Genomic DNA, 20,789 nt, shown 5'->3' on the forward strand with positions numbered 1-20,789 from the left:
AATTTGAGTGCATCACGAATCGATTAATTTTCAATGCTGCCAACGAGTGTTGCTAACTTGGGAAATGGTTTAGCGACAGTTCAAAGGTCGTAACCGGGCTTCATCGATTAGATTATCATAATTAGTGTTGCAATACCTCGCGCACTCAACGCCGTACACAGATGGCGACATTTATGAAGAAACCAAGCATTACACGCGCTTGTAAATGGTAGCAATGTGGCAAGATCTATTAAATTTACATAATTTACGAATTAACACCAATGCATTTGCACCATCGCCAGGACTAGCACTAGCAGCTACAAAATAAACCACTGATTAATGGTACCATTTCCGCAGCATCTAGCATCACACTGAAGGTTATGGGTACTGTGGAAAATTAAGTTGTCGTTTGGCCACCCTTCGAATATATTGCTAGAGCCCTTTGAACACCGTGTCGATCATCTGGTATGGTTATCGTTAATGAAAAAGGAAATAGAAGAACAGTTTATGATAAGGCAGTTTGGAAGCATTTTCACAATGGCATTTTCCACGCAATAATTCGCTTACTTGAAGGTGCAACGCGAGAAAAGGACAATGCAATTAAATTAATCTAAACATTCATCGTTTTTACCCTCGGCTATTGCTAGTGATGCTTCCCTTCATTCTGTACCACATGCATTTCATTCGATGTGGATTGTTTTTTCCCCTTGTCACCCACCTCATTCGATGCGACTTTAACTTCCAGCCAATCTAGAGGATGTGCTGCATAAACGCTGTATGTGATTAAATCCTGTGTGGAATACTAACCTGTAGGCATAGACAAACGTAGCCGACAACTGTACCAAATTCCCGAAGGAAAACCGCACCAACCAGCAAAGTAAGCTACCAACTTTTGAAGAAACAAAATCAGGCCAGTTTTGTCTTGCGTATGCCAACCTGAGAGGCGTTTTAGGTTCTCCACCCACCAACAACAAACGTTGACAGTGGTTTGGGTAAAATTCGCCTACAGCGTCCAGTGTGGAGTACTTGCCTGTTTGAATAATTGTTTACTCTAGCTTCGGTAGGCTTGCTAGGACGGGTTTTACCTAGGGCCGAAAATTTTATTTCAGTTGATTCAGGTGTTTTTCTTTCATTCCCCGTAGGACGCGAAATGGCTACCGGCGGAAAATCACCGAGTGACATTGCCCGACGATGAATTGAGCCACTTTTCTTTGCACAACCCAGTTCCCGACTAAACCCCTGTTTCTTGGTCTCCTTCTCCGCCCTTTGATTTCGGTTAATGCAATTAAAATGTGTGGTTTTGTCTTTTCTCGCATTTGGTTTCAATTTCCACACAGTGGAAACCCCAAATCGACCGGTTTCCGGTTTGGAAGCGGTTTTTCTTCCCTTTAGGTATTTAAACTGAACCATTGCGGTTAGCGCTCGTCGCAAGCCGTGGGCATATTTGATTAGACTAATTTGCGTAATTGATGTGCATATTTTGTGCTTGTGTGCAAAGACCATCCGAAGCTGATTGTTTTTCGATACATTTATGTGATAATTTTCTTCACCGAAGGTGGTAATTAAACACTTAAACACAGCCTCCTTCATCTGCAACATTCTTTTCGATTAGCAGAAGAATTGAGAAGGAACGAGGATGAAAATGCGCACTAAATTTTCCTCCAATGTATTTCTTAATGTCGCTTTACAGCGTTTCCTTCAAGGGAAATTTGAAAGTTGTGTTTTTTTCGTACTATGAACGCACTATTACTTGCAATTCTTTTTAACGGCATCAAAATAAACGTTAATTTGCTAAATTAATTGATTAATAAATTAATAATTGATTATAATCAATTTGCAAACAATTGCTTCAAGTAAATTTTGAAGCATTTCAATAAAAACAGGATTTAATTAAACTTATTTAATTACGATATGATTGAGCTACATAAAACAGTTGCAGATCTGAAGCTGGAATACCAGGAAAAATAAAAATTGTTTGATCTTGGAACCGTAAGGTTCACATAGATTTGTATGATGATAATATAGACTTTTGTGAATGAAATATAGAATAAGCTTCATAGTAACCAATTCAACATAAAGATGTTCAACCTGAAACATTCTATAGTTATTATTATTTCTTGATTTTGTACTCAAAACGAAATATTAATCATATTCATTGCATACCTTTTGCAAAATGAATTGAATGAATTGAAAAACTTTATGAATAGTCCCTAAAAGTTGATGACTTCCATTGTAGTAACTGTCTTCACCAGCAATTATGTTTCGACCTTATTTTTTCTAGTTAACTCTAAATGCCAGCATCCATCATAAGTCTTCTCAAACATCGTATTCTACCCGAGACACAATGTACATCCATTAGACGAATAGGGTAATAGGTCCCCAAATGACAGTACCATCCCGAGAAAGTGGACGGATAATTGTTACACCATAAACGAACCTTACGAAAACCCTTCCTTTTGGAACAATGAAGTAAAAGGTTCACTAACAGGTGGTTCATTATCTTCTAAATGGTGCTACGTTCGCGAACGAGAAAATCACACCGAAGTGTTTCGTGCCTTCTAGTTCTCGATGGTGATCATTAGCACCTCAGCACAACGTTGGTGACACCGGGAACACAGAACAATCAGGAGTAATTTGTTCGTTTCGATAACGTACTGGCAAAATGGTGGCGAATTTATACACGCCTTAGAGGAACGATGCATTCCGAAGGGTGAATGTGCTAACATTTATTTCAAGACCAAAATTGATTAAAAGCATGTTGTTCGTTGTGAATGATTTATTAGAAAACTATTACATAGTGCATAATACATAATATATAACAAACGAATTCCCGAGATTAAAAAATTCTGCCATTTCTCTCAACGAGAACACTAGATGAAGAATGTTTTTCTAACCATTCTATTATGGGTACCATATCTGATTATGGGTACGCAAACTGATTATCATTCTTCAACGAAAACAAATACCGCAATCAAAACGCAACCGTGGAATGTTCTACATTTCTTTATCGTAATGACGGGAGAAGCACACTATTTTTTCTTCCACACGCATTAGCATAATCGAAATTCGTACAGCAAAGTGGATTATCAGCGATACCAAACTCCGCGACCATAGTAAACCACTGGACATTTTCCCACGGAAGTTCTTGCCGTGCTGCATCGGAAGGCTTCTCGTAAATTCGCTTTTCATCATAAGTAGGAAATTTACATATAATTAAAAGTTAAATTTAATAAATGTCATCCGGAGTTATCATTTGCACAGTCATCAGAGCAAATAAAAAGAAAGAGAGGAAAGCAAAGTTTCCCACTTACTCATCCGATTTTTTGCATCAAGGGAAGTGCGTGGTCCAAGGGCAAGAATAAGGAAGTTCGTGGTGGTCAGACGATCTTACAGTACAGAAGAAATAAAAAAGTCAGAACCATCGGCAATGAATCAGAACTGAACAAAAGTTTCATCTGCGAATAGATCGGGTAAAAGTTCCAGGTCGATCCAACAAACCGAAACTGTCACCGGCCGCCAGCATTGGAGAAGACGCACCTTTCCTGTAACTTTGCCACGCACACAACCCACCAACTTTTAGTACTAATCTTTCCTTTATATACCCTCTAAGAAGAAAAAATGGTGACCTTACTACTTTCAGTAAGAAAAGTTTGGGTGGTTTTTCTTCGAGCAACTAAAAACAAACGAAATTGTGACAATTTCCAGAGTGAGTTGGAGTTAGGGTTGAAGCAGTTGTAGCAAGTTTTCTCGTTGCAGTCAACTATTCAGGTGCTTTTGTTTACTCGCCAATGATAAACCAGTGAACAGGAATGTACCCGCAACTACGTAACGATCCACTGGCCAACCATTAGCTTAACTGTCAAGGTTTATTTGAGTGAAAACTATCTAGCTCCGGTGGTTGCAAGTGATGTTCGGGTTTCTTCATTTCTTTTGGCGAAACAAAGAAAAAAAAACAGGAAAACTTTTCAGCAAGACTAAATTGGTGTACACTTTTCAAAAGCTTTAATTTTTTGTAATCTATTACTATTTATCCTACTATGCATAAGTTTTACTTTGTCCGTTATAAATATGATGGTCTTGAGAAAGAAAGTTTGATAAAAGCTGATTTTTTTGCAGGACATAAGATACTAATTATACTACAAAAAATAAAACAGGATAATGAATGATTTTTTAAAATGAAAATTAGTTACAAGCGAAGCGTCCAGACTATAAAACTGCTATAATTTTCGCAAAACTTGCATAAAATTGCATGTGATTGCACTCAAGTATGTTGATTGTTAAAGTTGTGTAAAAGTTATGCTCCACACCACTCGCAACTTGCGTACAAGTTATGGTACAGTTATGCTGTCGCCAGGTGGCGCGATTTCTTTCTCTCAAATTTTACTCGTGCCGAGGAAGAAGCTTTGTTGAGTTAATTTTGTTCTTATAGAGCTTGTTAAGCCTATTAAAGTTATTAAACTGTTTATAAGGTGTAAACATCAAAGTAAGTTAGAGGATGCACATTTTCTAACTAAAATCTAAAAGTAAAAGAAAAGTATCTAAAGTAAATATACAAACACAGTTTGGATACATTCATAATTAGTAAATAAATAATCTTTGGCAATAAGGTCATCCTTTTTGAAATTAAAAAGAGCGTATCTTTACTAAACTGGTTCAAGTTATGTTGACTTGAGTATTACAAAATTTCTAATCTACACTAAACATTCTCTCATTCCACACCGGCCAATACCTACGCCAACATGTGTCAACATGTTGGATTGAAGAATTTTACATGTTTCGGAACTCAACGTAGTTCAACGCGTAAAAATAAAATTTCTATTGGGAGTGAGAATCACACATTTTTTCCACCAAAACTCCATCCAATTCGGCCGTGCGTCAACGGGAAGTAACTGATTTTGAACCATCGAAAGGGGAAAAAGTGCTAACCAAAACAAGGTGACTTTATACTCGAGTTGGACATTGAATTCTCCTCCCGCTTGGCAGTGATTTCTACGTGAGTTTAAAATCACGATTCCGTGTCGGCTTCATTGACGATGAGAATCAATAGAACCCATCAACAAATAGGAGGTGACGCGAAAGCCGAAAGCTCATTTTAAGTCAAATAAAAGTACAAAACAACCGAGCTGGGTGATGCATGATTTTACGGACCAACAACGGATCCAATTGCTACGAGTCCCACTCGTCCCACACGCGTTGAACACATCACGACACAAAGGTAGAAAGATGAGGTTTGATAAAATAAATTGAATTCAACAAACTGCACAAATTGAAATCCTGAAACCAGCATCGCGGAGGCGCGGGTTTCGTATTCCGACGACTCTGTTTTACTAGTGGACAACACCAAACCATTTTTTGTGGTGGTGGAGCTTTTTTTCTTTACTGCGGGTGTGCGTAGTTGCGGTGCATAATTCGTAGCGGCTGATATCCAGCCACTATCGCTTGATCCTTTGTTTTAAATCCCATTTCGTAACATATACTGGCCTTTCAGGATAGCGTAGAAAAAAGGGCAACGAATGTGTTGTAAAATGACCGACGTACATACATTATGCACCGCTACGTGAACAACCGGACGAGCGTGGAACGTGAACTGAGATGGCTTTGAAAAGTGAAATAAAACTTGTGGACAGGGAGAATAGTAAACGACCAATCGATGATACAGCATTACAAACACACGGCCACCATGACACCTTACCATCGTATTTCCACTTTAAAGATGGCGTGTCCCTTTTCCGTTTTCTTTTTGTGGTCCTTTTGGCGTGTTATACACGGGACAATGTAACATACGCCCCGATCATGCGACGCCCGTTGAATAAGTAATTAATTTGAAAAATTCCAAATTAATTCTGCAATGGGCTTCGGGTTCACTTTTCCGTTTCCGTATGTGAGTGTTTCCGTTTTCAAGCGCCGAAAGAAAACTCGATTGCTTGTATGTGAAAGTGTGTGATCACCAGCTTCAATCAGACGCTTACCTTTACCTCCCGTATTCTGTACAGGTGCGGCAGAACCTTTTTTTTTTTTTGAGTACGTGAGTTCGCGTACAGTAGAATATCCGCAAAAACCTTGCGATTCTTGCGGATTGGTATTGGCATTTTTTTATAAATCCTTTCGAAGCAAAAGGTTCTTTGAAAGGGAATGTCGCTCTTTTTTTTGTTGGCTGGTTAGTATTTGCCGCTGCCAGGATTGAGTGCTACAGGGAATTGAAAAGTTGGGAAGGAAAGTTACGCTGCATTCGTAAGCTTAGCCGTTTGTTCGTGAGTAATTAGCTTTCGAATTGAGTTATTTTGGTTTCGTCTTTGGTTTCGCTTTAGTAAGGATTGTTACATGTCCAATGAAGGAAATGAGTGAATATATGGTTGAGACAAATTTAACGCATTGTTTTATTATTGTATATGCTCCTGTCAGAATTTAAACAACTATCCTAGGTGCATAAAGAAAAGGGATTTAAAACTCAAATGTGGAACAAAGTTTTCAACACAATTTACAAAGAAATGTTTATTTAAAGTTGATTTAATGATCCATAATGTAAAACAAAATACTGCTAAGCATGTTAAACTAATTTAGAGATCAAACCCAACGCTCGCAGTGATGTTAAAATTAGAAAATTACTTTTTAATTGAAGCCTCGAACTTCAACTACGTTGTCATTTTGATTATTCGACCTCCTGGATCGTGATTTTAGCAGCACCAAACCATTGAGAACTAAAATAAAGGCAGAAACCGGCGAACAACTCAAAAACAGGAGCCCATGTGATTGAACCAATCTCCAAAACATAACAAAGCATCGCCATTTATCGTGGAGTAAAAATAAAGCAACACACACATAGCACCAGCAATACCGAAGGACATTCAGTCACGGTTCGTCCATGCTTCCCTCTCTGATTCGCTCTGTGTAAGCAACCATTTTGGGATCAACAATTGAAACGATGAAACAGTATCTAATAGGTTCTGGAAACAATTTCCACTTCCGCCCGTTTTGGTTTGTATGGTGTTGCTGTTCGAATGGGATTCGAGAAGAAAATCTTAACGTACGATAGGGTGGGAAAGATCTTTTATATCGCTTCTCTTTCATTCTCGGAATTGAAATGAGTTTTTTCATCCTCAGTTTGCTGGTTTGGTTCGTTACAGGGGCGTTTGTAGGATAATAAGTTGTGACCTAAAGTATGCAATAGTAGTCGATGTTGGATAGGAAAACATGCAACGGTTTCGTTATTTTTCGTGGGAGACACATTTGTTTTGTTGTCTTGTTATCACCCATGCTTAACATTGTTCCTGTTATTTTTGTTCTATTGCAAAAAGAACGAATGCAAAAAATAATAGAGCAATGATAAAAGCAACATGTTTCTAGAATGGGGATTGTGAATTTGAGAAGGATAAGTAAAAATCACTACATGATCTTTGTTTGTAATACTTCTGATAATGTAAACTACCGTTGTAACCACCTTTTACTCATGAAAAACGGCCAGGCCATAAACCTGTAATCACCTGCACACCATACAAAAAATAAAATTGGTTCAACATCAAGCAAAATGAACTTTTTTATTTTGCGTTTCAACCCACCACGATTTTACTTGAAACACCAACCCACCACTAATTATGGTGCTTGTGGTTTGATTTTCTCAAATTTTCGTTATCATTTCTACCAACCACAATTAATCAACACACCACCCTCCGGCAACGAGTCTCGCATAAAGTTGAAATTCAAATGAGAATTAAATTGGCATTTTCTAGCAAAACCAATTTTAACATCTTTCTGTCCTTGCTTTTTGTGAGGCTAGAACCGGTCTGACGTTTTACCCATTTTTCATCGATTAACAGCAAATCCGGTGGTAAACACGGCCGACTAGTGATTAAAGGTGGAAAAAGCGCTACAAATTGAACCGGAAACATTTTACAAGCGCCGTTCAAGCACTGTTAGTCGTTGCCAAGGACCACGCTCAAAAGCTTTCGTTACGTTCGTTCTCCGTTCTTATCTTGCTTTCATTCCATTTGCTGTTGTTGTTTTGGGGGGAATGAGAATACATTTCCCATTGCCTTCCACCTTTCGCGTGCCGACTTGTTTTATAATTTTCATTCATTTTTCCCGATACGACCTGAAGGTGTTTTTTCGGTGGGGTAGCTTTTCCGGCCTGTTTCTTCTTACCCTCCCTACTTTCTTATTTGTGATGATGAAACCACGAGTAATTTTGCGTTGTTCTGTGTTGTTGTTAAAAGCTACCCTTACCATATCAACGTTATACAGCTGCCTTCTTGGTAAATCTATGAAGTGGCTTAAGTCATCTTAAAGGTGGTACAGAAAGAAAAGTGCCAAGGTGCTGTTTCCAGAGAAGCGCATGTACGGTAAATAATATTTGCGTTTGAAGCAAGGATGGGGAAGTGCTTCTACTGTTTTGTGCTTTTGCTTTCATGTGAAGATTGTATTGTTCGATCATGGTTTAGGCAAGGTATACCACATTTGGCATTTCATCTTTAAATGCCATTTTTGTTATCTTTTATTCACTTTACGAATACCGATAGTAAATGTTTGCTAACTTATACGACTAACTCAAGTAATGAAAACATAGATAAATCAAAAATGTAACATTCAACACTTTATTGATAATTACTTACCAAAATCATCGCTCCTGTACACGATTTTTACTAATGAATTTTTACTGCGAAAATATACATGATTGTTCACTTACCTGAAATGAGAGGAAATAAAAAAATAGTTAATTGCTAGCCAGGAACATATAAAATTACCCACGGATGGATATTTTTGATTGATTGTTATGATATGATTGTTGAAAAATGTTTAAAAATCCTAAAGATTTGGGGCAATTTAAATGTGCAGAGCTATAAGTGTTAATGCATATCTTGTGCTTTTCTACTTAAAATACTATCGTCCTTTTTGTGTTTCTATTTCCTGGTTTCATGAAATGAAGATTTTAAACCGAAAAACCTGCATATTGTCATTTGTAAAACTTTTCACTATAACTATTCACAAAATCTTCATTCCAATCACGTCCAACTACATTAGTTCATGTTTATTCAATTAGCTTCAAGCACACTGTGGTGTAATCGAAAGTGTAACGAAAAGCAATTACCACACGCCATCCCTAGTATACACCAATAATTCCCCCAGTATCTACTAGCAAATCCATGATAAACTTTTCCATATGCATGTAGTATCATCTACGTTTGTTTTGCTATCCCTCCATCGTACCGTAAGTGAGAGGGAATGAGTTTTGATTGCCAGGTACAAGTTAATCGAGCTGTAATTTCAAGAGCCCGATAAAATCAAATCAATATCAAAAACACACACCGAACAGTTCCAACGTTCCTCTGCCTCGACATCCGAGGGGGAAATAGTTTCATGGTTGAAAAACACGTTAAAGGCTCCAATCACCAACGTTCCAATCAAGCTGGGTTGGAGAGGAGATTTTTGCTCGACCATAGTTCAGAACAAGCAAAAACGTGGTGTAGCTGTAATTATGGTAATCGCCGAATGATTTTTTTTTTTCTGATTTAAAGTGTTGAGCAACCTTCTTGTCGGAAGTAGGCAAAACCACTGTTAGCAACAAGATGAACTCGGGTGAGTGAGTTAATAATCTCGTGCCAAAAAATGGTAATTAATTACAAACGTCACAACGCCCGATATCGAGCCAATGACATGTCAAAACACCGTTCGTCTTGTGGTATACTACGAACACAAACACTACCCACACACACATAGACTCAGTACTTTTCTGCCTAAGGAAAAATTACCATAAACCTTCCAGGGCCAGGACTCAGATGCCCTCTCTGAAAAGGAAACTGTAGTGAAAGGTTGGGCGAAAGATTGATGGCAAAGTCAGGCATCAACCCGCAGCGAATTTGCCCTGAATATTTTGGGCCCTGCTGCCAACCTAATTCATAAACATGGTTTCAGTCTGGTAGAAAAACGGTCATTTTGAAGGAATCGGGAACGATATTCCTCTACGAAGCAACTGAGATTCTGATTAAGCAATAAGGATAACCGATGATTAATTATCTTTAAACGCTTCTATTCGGGCCTGCCTGTAATCTGGAAGAAAAACTTATGAAATGGGATATTTTCCTCCGTTTATATGATGAATAGTTTACTTTTATTGCTTAAGATCCATCAGGAGAAAATTTCTCCCTTTCACCTTTGTAACCCTGGTGAACTTTTGCAAACCGCATTGGCCGGGTGTGAAGTATATCAAACGACCCTTAGCGACCTCACTGGCCAAGGCAGTGATGAAAAAAAAACACCTCCAACTGACCACTACGGAAAACTTTATTAATTAAGCTACCGCCAGAAAGTGCCCCAAGGAACACACATATCGAATGTCGTCGTTGCACACTGATGCTCCGACACTACACGCTGTTTGATGTCCTACCCAATTTCGAAGGTGTTGTAAGAACGAATATCTCACTCAGCAGGAAGTGGTTTCCAGTTTATTCTCATCTTTCGCAGACTTTACCCTGAACTTTTAGACTTCAATGTGACGGCATACATCCTACACAAGGTTACATTGCTCTCGTCACCCACTTTAAAAAAATTCACATCACACTGTTCGTTGGACACCAGCCTTATGCCCAAGGCAAACTTTGCTCGAAAAGTTGTAACGAAAGTCTTCACCCATAACAGCCCGTTTGGTACAGATTGTGCTCATGGAATCTAAAACCAGAGGGTCGATAGTGGTTTTACTGTTTCGAAACCTCTAAACGGTACAAAAACACCTTCGGGTGTGCTTTAACTCAATTCAACATTTGAAAAGCAAACTGGTGGTATAATTGGGCTCCGTTTCCCAGAGAAAATTTTGCTTTAAGAAAATGGTTCATATGAAAGCAGCTACATGTGTAGTGAAGCATTGTTGCAGAAGCTACAGAAAAGTTTACAAGAGAAGTTTGTCGATGTCGAGAGTAGAAACAAGTTTATCCCATCATTTACTTGATAAAAATATCGATAATACTACTGATGGCTACCTACGATTGCTATTGGTGTGAAGTTGTCGAAACGTCACTTGCAAAACTGAATCTTGTCGGTAACAGAACGTAGGATGATGGTCACTTATTATCATCACGATTACCGTTATAATTACAGGTTTATGTTTCAGTTTGCCGTGAAATCAAGCTCTTGAATCGGTTTTATGAATACACCGAATTTGCCTGAACAGCTGCTCGCACCAGCGTTGGTATTAACATTCATGTATTCGACTTGAATGCAAATGGTTTTCAACTGTCCGAAGGGGTTAGGCTACCGTATATTACCTAATTTTAAAGGAAAGAAAAGTCTTTATGAAGCATAAAACGAACAACAGAAGAAAAAACACCTCTACACGTCCTGCTTTGGAATGGTACGTTGTGAACACGTCCTGTCCGATTTATCTTGCATTTTACATATCCGTAACGAATCACATAATTGTAAACCGAAACCACACTGTACGCATCCTCTGTGGGATATTCAATCCAGAGATGTATGATGCCCGCCATCTAGGCGTGTACGGGACTAACGGGTGCCATTTGGATATTTAGGGATCGTTCTAGTGGTCCGGCGTTTTCATGTAAAGTTTGGTGCGTTCATTGCAACCCCAAATGCCCGCATTCGGTACACCGTACACCACAGCGCATCGTACGTTCTGATGTGCGCTTGATCCTGATTCATGATACCTGTAAACGGGTGCGTTCCCTCACCGGTAGATATGGCGAATGGTCGCGCGATGGAGGTCATCCAACCGAGAGATCTTCCAGTTCGGGGTAGATTTTGTTTATGAATGAAAACAACACACAGGCAAACCGGTGCACGGCAGTAAGTCTGTCGTTCACATATGCTGCCCTCAGCTTACGGGCCAACGGCAAAGTCCATTTGGGAAGTTCACATGCGATTTACAGAACAAGGTAGCTCTCTGGAACGAGATACTACCAAATAGACTCTTTACCATTCCGGAGTAGGATTGGTTGCTATGCTTTGAAAAGATGCATCGGCTAGCCTCAGAATTGGTAAAGTGGTCCCACTATCGGTGGGGGAAGAAATGCGGAACGGTGGATGAATTCCATTTCATATCCCTATATAGCTATAGTTCTTTTTCTGGGTGTTTTATTTTTTCACGGCATACGGAAAGTCAGGTTTTGGCAAATGTTGTTATATGCGGTCTTCCCATATTCACAGTAAGAACCATTAGTGAACCGGCGGTCAATGTTTATGACCGTCTGCACTAGTGGCTGGAAGAACTAGCCTCACAGGTATCCTCCCCATGAGCGTAAGTGGATTAAATATGATTCAATTATAATCGTAAATTAGACTTGTTTAATTGCTTCAAGTGGTGGATAATGAGACGATAAGCATACTTTCTCGCACCTATGTTCTGGGCTGGGTTTAATTAATGCCATTAAATTGGCACACATACATGCAGCACGTAGAACTATCGACTTGCCAGCGGAACCAAAAGCCCATATTACGCAACGTGTGTTAAAAGATGGGGACTTCCTCCTCGTAGGGGTTCTTCAGGAATACCGTCCCGTATGGCGTTTCATGTTTGTGGCCAGTTGCGTATGGCAGAAAATTCCTTATTCTCCTACAGTCTAAATCTCGCACTGTAGTAACCCCTATTTTGGCACAAATGGTTAACAATTAGAACAAATTTGCCTTTTCCAAATTAGCATCACAACCACACTAAAATTTAGATGACATGCTGAGGTTATTTTGGTATCCTTATCTTTATTCGTATCGTTACAATTTATGTAGCGAAGATAAGAGCGGTTGTAGAAATATGTGTTTAGAGGACATTTGTTTAATGTGTTCCATATTTACCAAATTATTTTTGTTGTTGCTTTTATTAGGTCCAAATGTCACACACCATCGGAGATTGTAGCAAGGTTTTGGAATATTTTCCTTAAAAAGTTTATCAAAACATGGCTCTTTATTTTAAATTCGCCTATATCCAACATGCAAGCTAAATGTAATACCAACGAAACAACCAAGCCAGGCCACATGGCAAGAGCTTTTTACCATGTTTCTTTTTACATCGCCTTTTTACTATGTTACAAGCACATTTCATCAACCTGTTCGCGTTTAAATCACACCTACAACCTTTTTCCTTCAATTTATTGGATCCACATTGCATCGGAAACGGGCGCTTTCCGATCGAACTGTTGTGAAATGGTTCGTTAAAGCTTTTAAAGCTTCGTTAAAGTACGGTCAATACAATCTCCTGCTGCTGCTGATGCTGGTGTGGCTCGTTAGTACAAACGAACAAGTCAACGGCTTGTTGCCTTCACCCATACCATTTTCACTCACAGATTGTGCCCGTAACGCCTTCATTCGTTCGTTCGGCCATCGTCACGCTAATGCCGAAAATCTGCATCATCTCGTATCCCGGCGTTGCACAGTGAGAGGGCGCCTGCTGCAAATCCCACCATCATGTTCGGCGCTGGGAGATACTGGGTGGAAAACAATGTGACGCATATCGATTTACTGGCATGCCTTTCCATTGCTGACGCTGGTGGTGATTGGTAAGGATTTCTTTTCGTCCTTCCGTCTTCAAACATATGCTCGTGCGTTGCACACATGCTCGAATCTGCCCGTGACATTAATAAAAATCAGCGGATGACACCGCGTGTCGGCAGCCCGTGTTAGGTGACAACAGAAAAACCACCACAAGCAAGACGAACAATTTCGGCGCACGGAAGACAATGCACGGAAGCAAACGAGACAGCACAATATTAGCTGTTGAGGTAGACAGAAGCGTATTTCCGATCGCTCAATCGCCGTAAGGAAAACCAGGGTACGCGGGAAGGCTTCTTCAATAAGCGTCTTTTTCCTACGAAGCAGTACAGCACCACACTATCGGAAGAACCCATCATTGTGCAATAAATTTCGGTATCAATATTGAAAACATGCTGCTGCTGATGCTGGTGTGGCTCGTTAGTACAAACGAACAAGTCAACGGCTTGTTGCCTTCACCCATACCATTTTCACTCACAGATTGTGCCCGTAACGCCTTCATTCGTTCGTTCGGCCATCGTCACGCTAATGCCGAAAATCTGCATCATCTCGTATCCCGGCGTTGCACAGTGAGAGGGCGCCTGCTGCAAATCCCACCATCATGTTCGGCGCTGGGAGATACTGGGTGGAAAACAATGTGACGCATATCGATTTACTGGCATGCCTTTCCATTGCTGACGCTGGTGGTGATTGGTAAGGATTTCTTTTCGTCCTTCCGTCTTCAAACATATGCTCGTGCGTTGCACACATGCTCGAATCTGCCCGTGACATTAATAAAAATCAGCGGATGACACCGCGTGTCGGCAGCCCGTGTTAGGTGACAACAGAAAAACCACCACAAGCAAGACGAACAATTTCGGCGCACGGAAGACAATGCACGGAAGCAAACGAGACAGCACAATATTAGCTGTTGAGGTAGACAGAAGCGTATTTCCGATCGCTCAATCGCCGTAAGGAAAACCAGGGTACGCGGGAAGGCTTCTTCAATAAGCGTCTTTTTCCTACGAAGCAGTACAGCACCACACTATCGGAAGAACCCATCATTGTGCAATAAATTTCGGTATCAATATTGAAAACATATTCATTTTATTCTCTCTGCCCTACCCTGGCCCAGACCATGGTGAAACATGTTGAGGAGGCGGACTCGTATCTGCTGCGAAAGCGTAGCGAAAGTGAGAAATTGCACTTTCCGCAAAAGATACAGGAAGAGCAAGATCTGTTCCTTCCTTTGGAAGAGAACAAACTTCCCCCAAAGGAGTGAAAAAATGTCGCGTTCGAGAACAGCAGGATATAGGAGACAATCTATTTTCTTCCGCCTTCTGTCTTTACAGCGCCACTGCATACATCCAGGGTATCCAAAATAAGGACGTTCGGAATCAAAAGAGATTGCGCGTATATGTGTGTGGCTTCCTTAGCATCATTTTCATGGTGAAAACGCTGTGGTGTGGAGAACTAAATTGCATCGTTTAGCAGCAGAAGGCTCTTGTCGGTGTAGGCAATCAAGTAGCTAATGGTGAGGAGCGTGACGCGACGAGACAGAGGATTGGTTTGGAGGAGACGAAAAATACATTCAACATAATGCTCCTAATTGGTTATTGTGTTGATTGATTTTATTTCACTTTTTTACATTTTGTTAGTGGAATGCAATAAGTCACGCTTAGTTGGTTTTCTGGGGTGACTACTACAAGCTGCAACATGGGGTAAAAATGAAACTGGTAAAATGAGGAAAACTATGTGAGAATGTTTCTGTGGATAGGGATTGCTTTCATGATTTTATTGAATGGCGATTGGGCCGCCTAATCTAAGTTTAGAAGTTCAGTAAAGTTATACTAAAGTACATAACATAACATCCAAATCAAACATAATAAATTTGATTGTCAAAATGTTAATATTAACAATTTTTCGCTCAAATAAAAAATTAAAAAATGATGTTTGCCGTGTTTTAGCCAAGCGCGCTGGAAAATTCTACCATGATTTTTGTTTCTCCAAGCCACTCGCCAAATAACCTCCCTCGTTCTCACCTTGCCAAAAACGAATACCCTTTTCTAATGAGAATGTAATCGATTGCTTCTCATAATTAGCATCTCATTAGGGGCAAAGCACGATCCACCCCAAATCATCATCAACCGGAATATGGGATCGATTACATACATTGCACATAAATATGCTAATATATAATACAAACAACGCTGTTTGTCTATTGTTGTAGGGTAACATATTTATTTCAAGCCTTGGGAAACAAATTACAAGCAGTAGCGGTAGGGTGAACGTGAAATATGATAACTTTTAGCAGTGCCTTTAGAAAATGGGTTGGCTGTAGCTAACTTACTTTAACTCAAACTAGCTCCACGGGCTTAAATTTAAAGAAGATTTTTTTTTCTGATTTTACAAGCAAAACCAAACACTCTCCCAGCAGTGTGTTTTCACGTCAACTGCATTCCATTCCGCGACCAGATCCATTTAATTTAAACAATCGTTCCCGATTGCGGTCAAATCGATTGAGTTTCCAGCAAAAGGTTTAGCGCATACTTCCAGGCTACGTTTCATTGCTTCAGTGTCAAAAAGGGAAATTAGCATGGGAAAACCATTTTGGGACAATAAAAACAGCCGAATCGAGTCCATGTAGTTGTGCGCTATTTAATACCGTGCATCGTAACACAGTGTGAGGTTTGAGGTTTGTTGTTTTAGAAAATGGTCAGCGCAAAGCACGCGGTGTTAGATTATTATTGGAAGCGTTGTTCTCTTCATGATACCACCGATAAATATCGATCCTACTCCGGTAGTGTTTGGCACTCGTAGAAGGTGATGTAGTAGCCCAGTAGTACGGTTTGTTTTTCGGTCTGGTTGCTTCCAATTGTGTGCATTCGGGTGGTCCAACACTTGTTTGTGGTGTGATGTGAATTCAGGCAATTAATTTATTTGTTGGAGCATTACGATCACACTGGTACGGCTTCGCAGCAGAAACCTTATTTTGAGGGTTGCAAAACTAATAGACACAATTTTACTTAGGTTCCGTTTTCTGTCAAAGAGCCACACAAACTTACTTGGAAAACAAGTGGTATTTGAATAGTTTTGAAACAACTTGCACTCAGACTCCAATCGGAAAGTTGAAGGACATGCTAATCCGCCATCGTTCACGCAACAAAAGGCGCAGCTAATTCGATTTCCTAACCAAACACAACAGCAAAACTGCAGCTTAACCCAAGTAATTCTAAGATGCTACAGCACCAAACTTCCAAACAGAGGTCAACTTTTGGAACTATACCATTTATGTGTTGGCGGTGCGATGTTCCATCTCGGAAGAGAAAATAATACCTAAGACAACAAGCAAGCCAGAGAAGGGCGAAGCATGCAAAGTTAAAATAACAAAAGGCCAAAAGTCGAACTGCCAGTGTGCTCCGAGTGTCAGAAGTAAAACCAGAAGCAAAGCAGAAATCTTGAACCGCTGACTCGATTCGCCCCGAGGCCGTGTTCTCTCGGTTTTTGTGGTTGCTCTTTACCTCGAAGCCTTTGCCCAGTTTTGCAAAATCTCTTCTCAAGCAGGCTCCCAGGCAAAGCAAAAGTCCCTGGGGCACAAAATCGCTTTAAATATTCATACAAATATGCTAAACACGCTGCACTGTGGGAAGACGCTGCATCCGGAATTCCGGAAAGCGATCCCATCACCTACCGTCTTCGGGCGCACCCTGAGCGAAAGTGGTTGGCATCCTTTTCAATTTGCTCTAGGCGTTTGGTTGCACTTTTCCATTTTGAGCGCTAATTAAAATAGGAATTGTGCAACATTGCGCCATTGATGGTGCATTCCGCTTTTTATTTTGACCAAGCAGCGATAAGCTAGGCAAGTGAATAAGAAAAAAAGGTGCGATATAATTAAATATGCACGCGCTACATAAAAGCCAATGCATGGAAGGGAGTTTTATTTTCTAACAGAAGTTTATTTAAACGAGCAGATTTTTTTTTCTGCAGTAGAAATGTAGCAATACAATTGCACTGAAAGTCTGATTGCTGTCGGCTTATTGAAGATAATTATAAGACGATAGCACTATTGTTCGCTACGCTTTTTATAAAGGTAGTATCAACACGGATATTTTTCACTGTATTTAACAAGCCACTTTTATAGTTCGTTCACATGAGTTTAGTTTTAAAACGGTCTAACGGCGATGCCGTAGATATTATAAAAATACTTGTGACAAACAATCTGTTGGAACGCTGTTTACATTACGCTCTTCAGCTGTTTATAAGTTTTAACCTCCGACAAGTGACTGCCGGAGGAGCGAATTAGTTTCGAAATACAGGTGGTGCGCGAACCACTAGTTCTTAAAATAGTCAATAAATACGGGGCGATAAGGCTTTTTACTCTCTCTTCCAACGCCTTGGTTGGAAAATACAGCACAAAAAGAAAGAAATTGAGCGAAAAAACACACATTAAATATAAGATTCCTAGTGTTTGATAAACATTTCCGATTCACAATTTTGAAATTCACTAAAAAAATTAACAAACAAGATAAATGTAAATCATTTTATCGAAAATTTCTGAATATATCGAAAAAAATATGCCTTAATTATTTCCGTTGGTCATTGCAAAGAATATGAAACACAATGCTTCATTCAAAGGTATCGGTAAACAATTAGTTTTTTTGTGATGTCAAAGACCAACTAGAAATGTAGCTGAGCACGGATCATTATTTCTATTACGTTTCAATGTGAATCATATTCTTTACTCAATGAACCGAGACGGCAAATCGATTTTGTTGTTATTTTTCACCGAAAGGTATCAATTAAGTGTGTTGCAATCGTTTCATTTACAGGAACTGAATCATCGATTGGAACAAGATTATTTTCTCGTAAAGATTCCAATACGCCAGCTGCAGTATCTTTCTCGTATCCTGCATCAACCGTGCGCTATCTTTCTATTATTGCTACAGTTTGATTAAAAGATCTTTCGATTGTGCTTTCACGGCAGCTAGTAGCTTGCATCATCCTCATCATCACATGGAACAGTTTCACTTTGTGAAATTGCTTTGTTAGAAATGAATAAAACATGCACTTTTCTCTCTTACTCTTTGCTGTAGCTTCTTAATCCGCTTCTCCCACAGAAGAGGACTGAATTCGATTTACAATACCGGTAACACCTACAACATGGAGCTGCAATCCACGATTGGCAACCGGGGTTTGAGTTAGCCACATTTGAATCTGCATGTGTTGTCTGCTAAAGGGCCAAAAGGAAGACATTACATACGATTGCAACCGTATTGTGCTGTTCCACAAGTTACACCTCATGTAACGATACCGGGTGTGAAAGTGACAGGACTGTCAATTCAATCTTTACGTTTCCTTCCCATCTGCTCATCTGCATCTACATGCTTTGCCCAGTGTAGTACAGTGGAAGAAGGTTTTCCTGCAGGTACCAGCCAAGCCATGGTTCGATGACATCGAACGAGCGCCCGTTTCGGTCGACCATGTTTTAGCGCGTTGCTGGACGAGATAATAAACACAGTCAGTTGCCGTGGCTGAACAGATAACCCATTTATTTTGTACTGATTTTATTTCGACGTGAATGCACATTCCGCATGGTCGGTTCGTTTCGTTTCACAACCTACATATATACATACAAAGAGATAAAACTGCATTCAGGCACAAGACATTCTCCCAGCCGGGCAGGATATCGATCCGCTTAAGAGAATTTTCCTCTTAGTGGGTATAAAAGAGGCTACATAAAAACCATTACCAGCACGGGCCAATGAGAGACAGTGCACAGAACAAGGAACGCATGATTGGTTGTTATAAATTTAAAATTATTGATTTCCCTTTCATCTTCACGGTGGAGGACACTGCGAGGTGAAACAGTTTGGTGGTTGGCTGGGATACTGCTCATGAGAACACGGGACAGTTATGACAGACAGATATGAAAGCATGTGAGTAAAAATAGCTTAGGTATCTTTAACGATAGAATAGAGTATATTTGTACCTTTACTGATGCTGGTACGTGACGCAAATAATGCTGCATACAAGAGAAAAATATCGCTATAACCTGAATTATATCAAAATAAACCATAAGCTGGTTTTATTTTACTTACGAGGCCGAAGGTCGTATGGCCGACATAGTTTTTCCGATATTAAGCTTTACTGAGAATTTCCTAACAGTTATAAGCTTCCCAGGCATAACAAGCAGAATTGAATATAAAATGGAAATTTTAAAGCAAAATATGCTACAGAACCTTTACCACATTATGGAGGTAAAAGTTGTTCGGAATTCATAATTCTTTATCTTTTTCGATACATACAGGTACTGAAACGTTATGTTACGAGCTTCGAAATGGAGTATCAAATTATCCCGCTCTATTTTCCGTTTTAACTTTCAACACCGCTGCTAATTATCTCACATTTTTGGTGAGATTCCAATTATGAAAACAACAAAACTATTGACAACCACATTGTCGTAAGCTTTTCATTCTGCAGCCTTTGTTTCGTCTTCAAAGCTACTGGGCGCCTCCATCTTCATCGGCCATTCATTTGGCGTCACGTTTCTCGACATAGCACCTAGCCAGCAAAAACACTCAAGCGTTGATTTGGCGTAATAAATTTCTACTCTACAGCAACGCACTGCATTAGAATCCTGCCAGAACCAGAACCGGAAAAAACAGGGAAATGCAAGCGAACAAGCGGCGAACTCGCGCGACACAATTTGTTCTTTGTTTGTCTCATTTGTGTGTTCTTGTCTGCAGTCTACCGCAAGTGAGTGGTGTTGTTACTGTTATTCTTACCATCCGTACCAAAGCTAACAGAAGCACTTGAGCAGCAGCACGACAGCACAGGAAACGTGCAACATTTCGTGGAACTTGTAGTATGCCTTGTTGGTGCTGAGGTTAGTCGGCGCAGTGTGGATATGAGAGAAGGAGTGTTTCACTATTGTTTATCGTTTTCACTAGTAGTAGCAGGTGCCTGTCTTTTCAACCGTCCTGACTTGCTGTGCAGTATGATTTATGCTGTGCTACAACCAGCAAGCATACGTAAAGTGGATCCAAATGGGAAATAATTGAAGTAGTGGTCGGGAAATTCAAAGTGAAAAGAATGAGTACAAAAACTGAGCTACCTGGAAAATGTAAACAGTAACAATTAGGACGTACAAATGTGTTTACACACTGTAACGTGCTAAACATTCGAAGGAGAAACAATGTTTTGTCATGACTTGATTTTTTCTCATTTTGAGATTAAACTGCGTATTTTTTTATTTATCTGAAGAACGGCCAGGCCGTATATCTAAACTGCGTATTTGTGAACTTCATGAATGTGAAAGATCTCATTGAATTCTGTTGAATTGAAAT

Source organism: Anopheles marshallii, chromosome 2 (genome assembly GCF_943734725.1).
Source record: "Anopheles marshallii chromosome 2, idAnoMarsDA_429_01, whole genome shotgun sequence".
Lineage (NCBI taxonomy): Eukaryota > Metazoa > Arthropoda > Insecta > Diptera > Culicidae > Anopheles > Anopheles marshallii.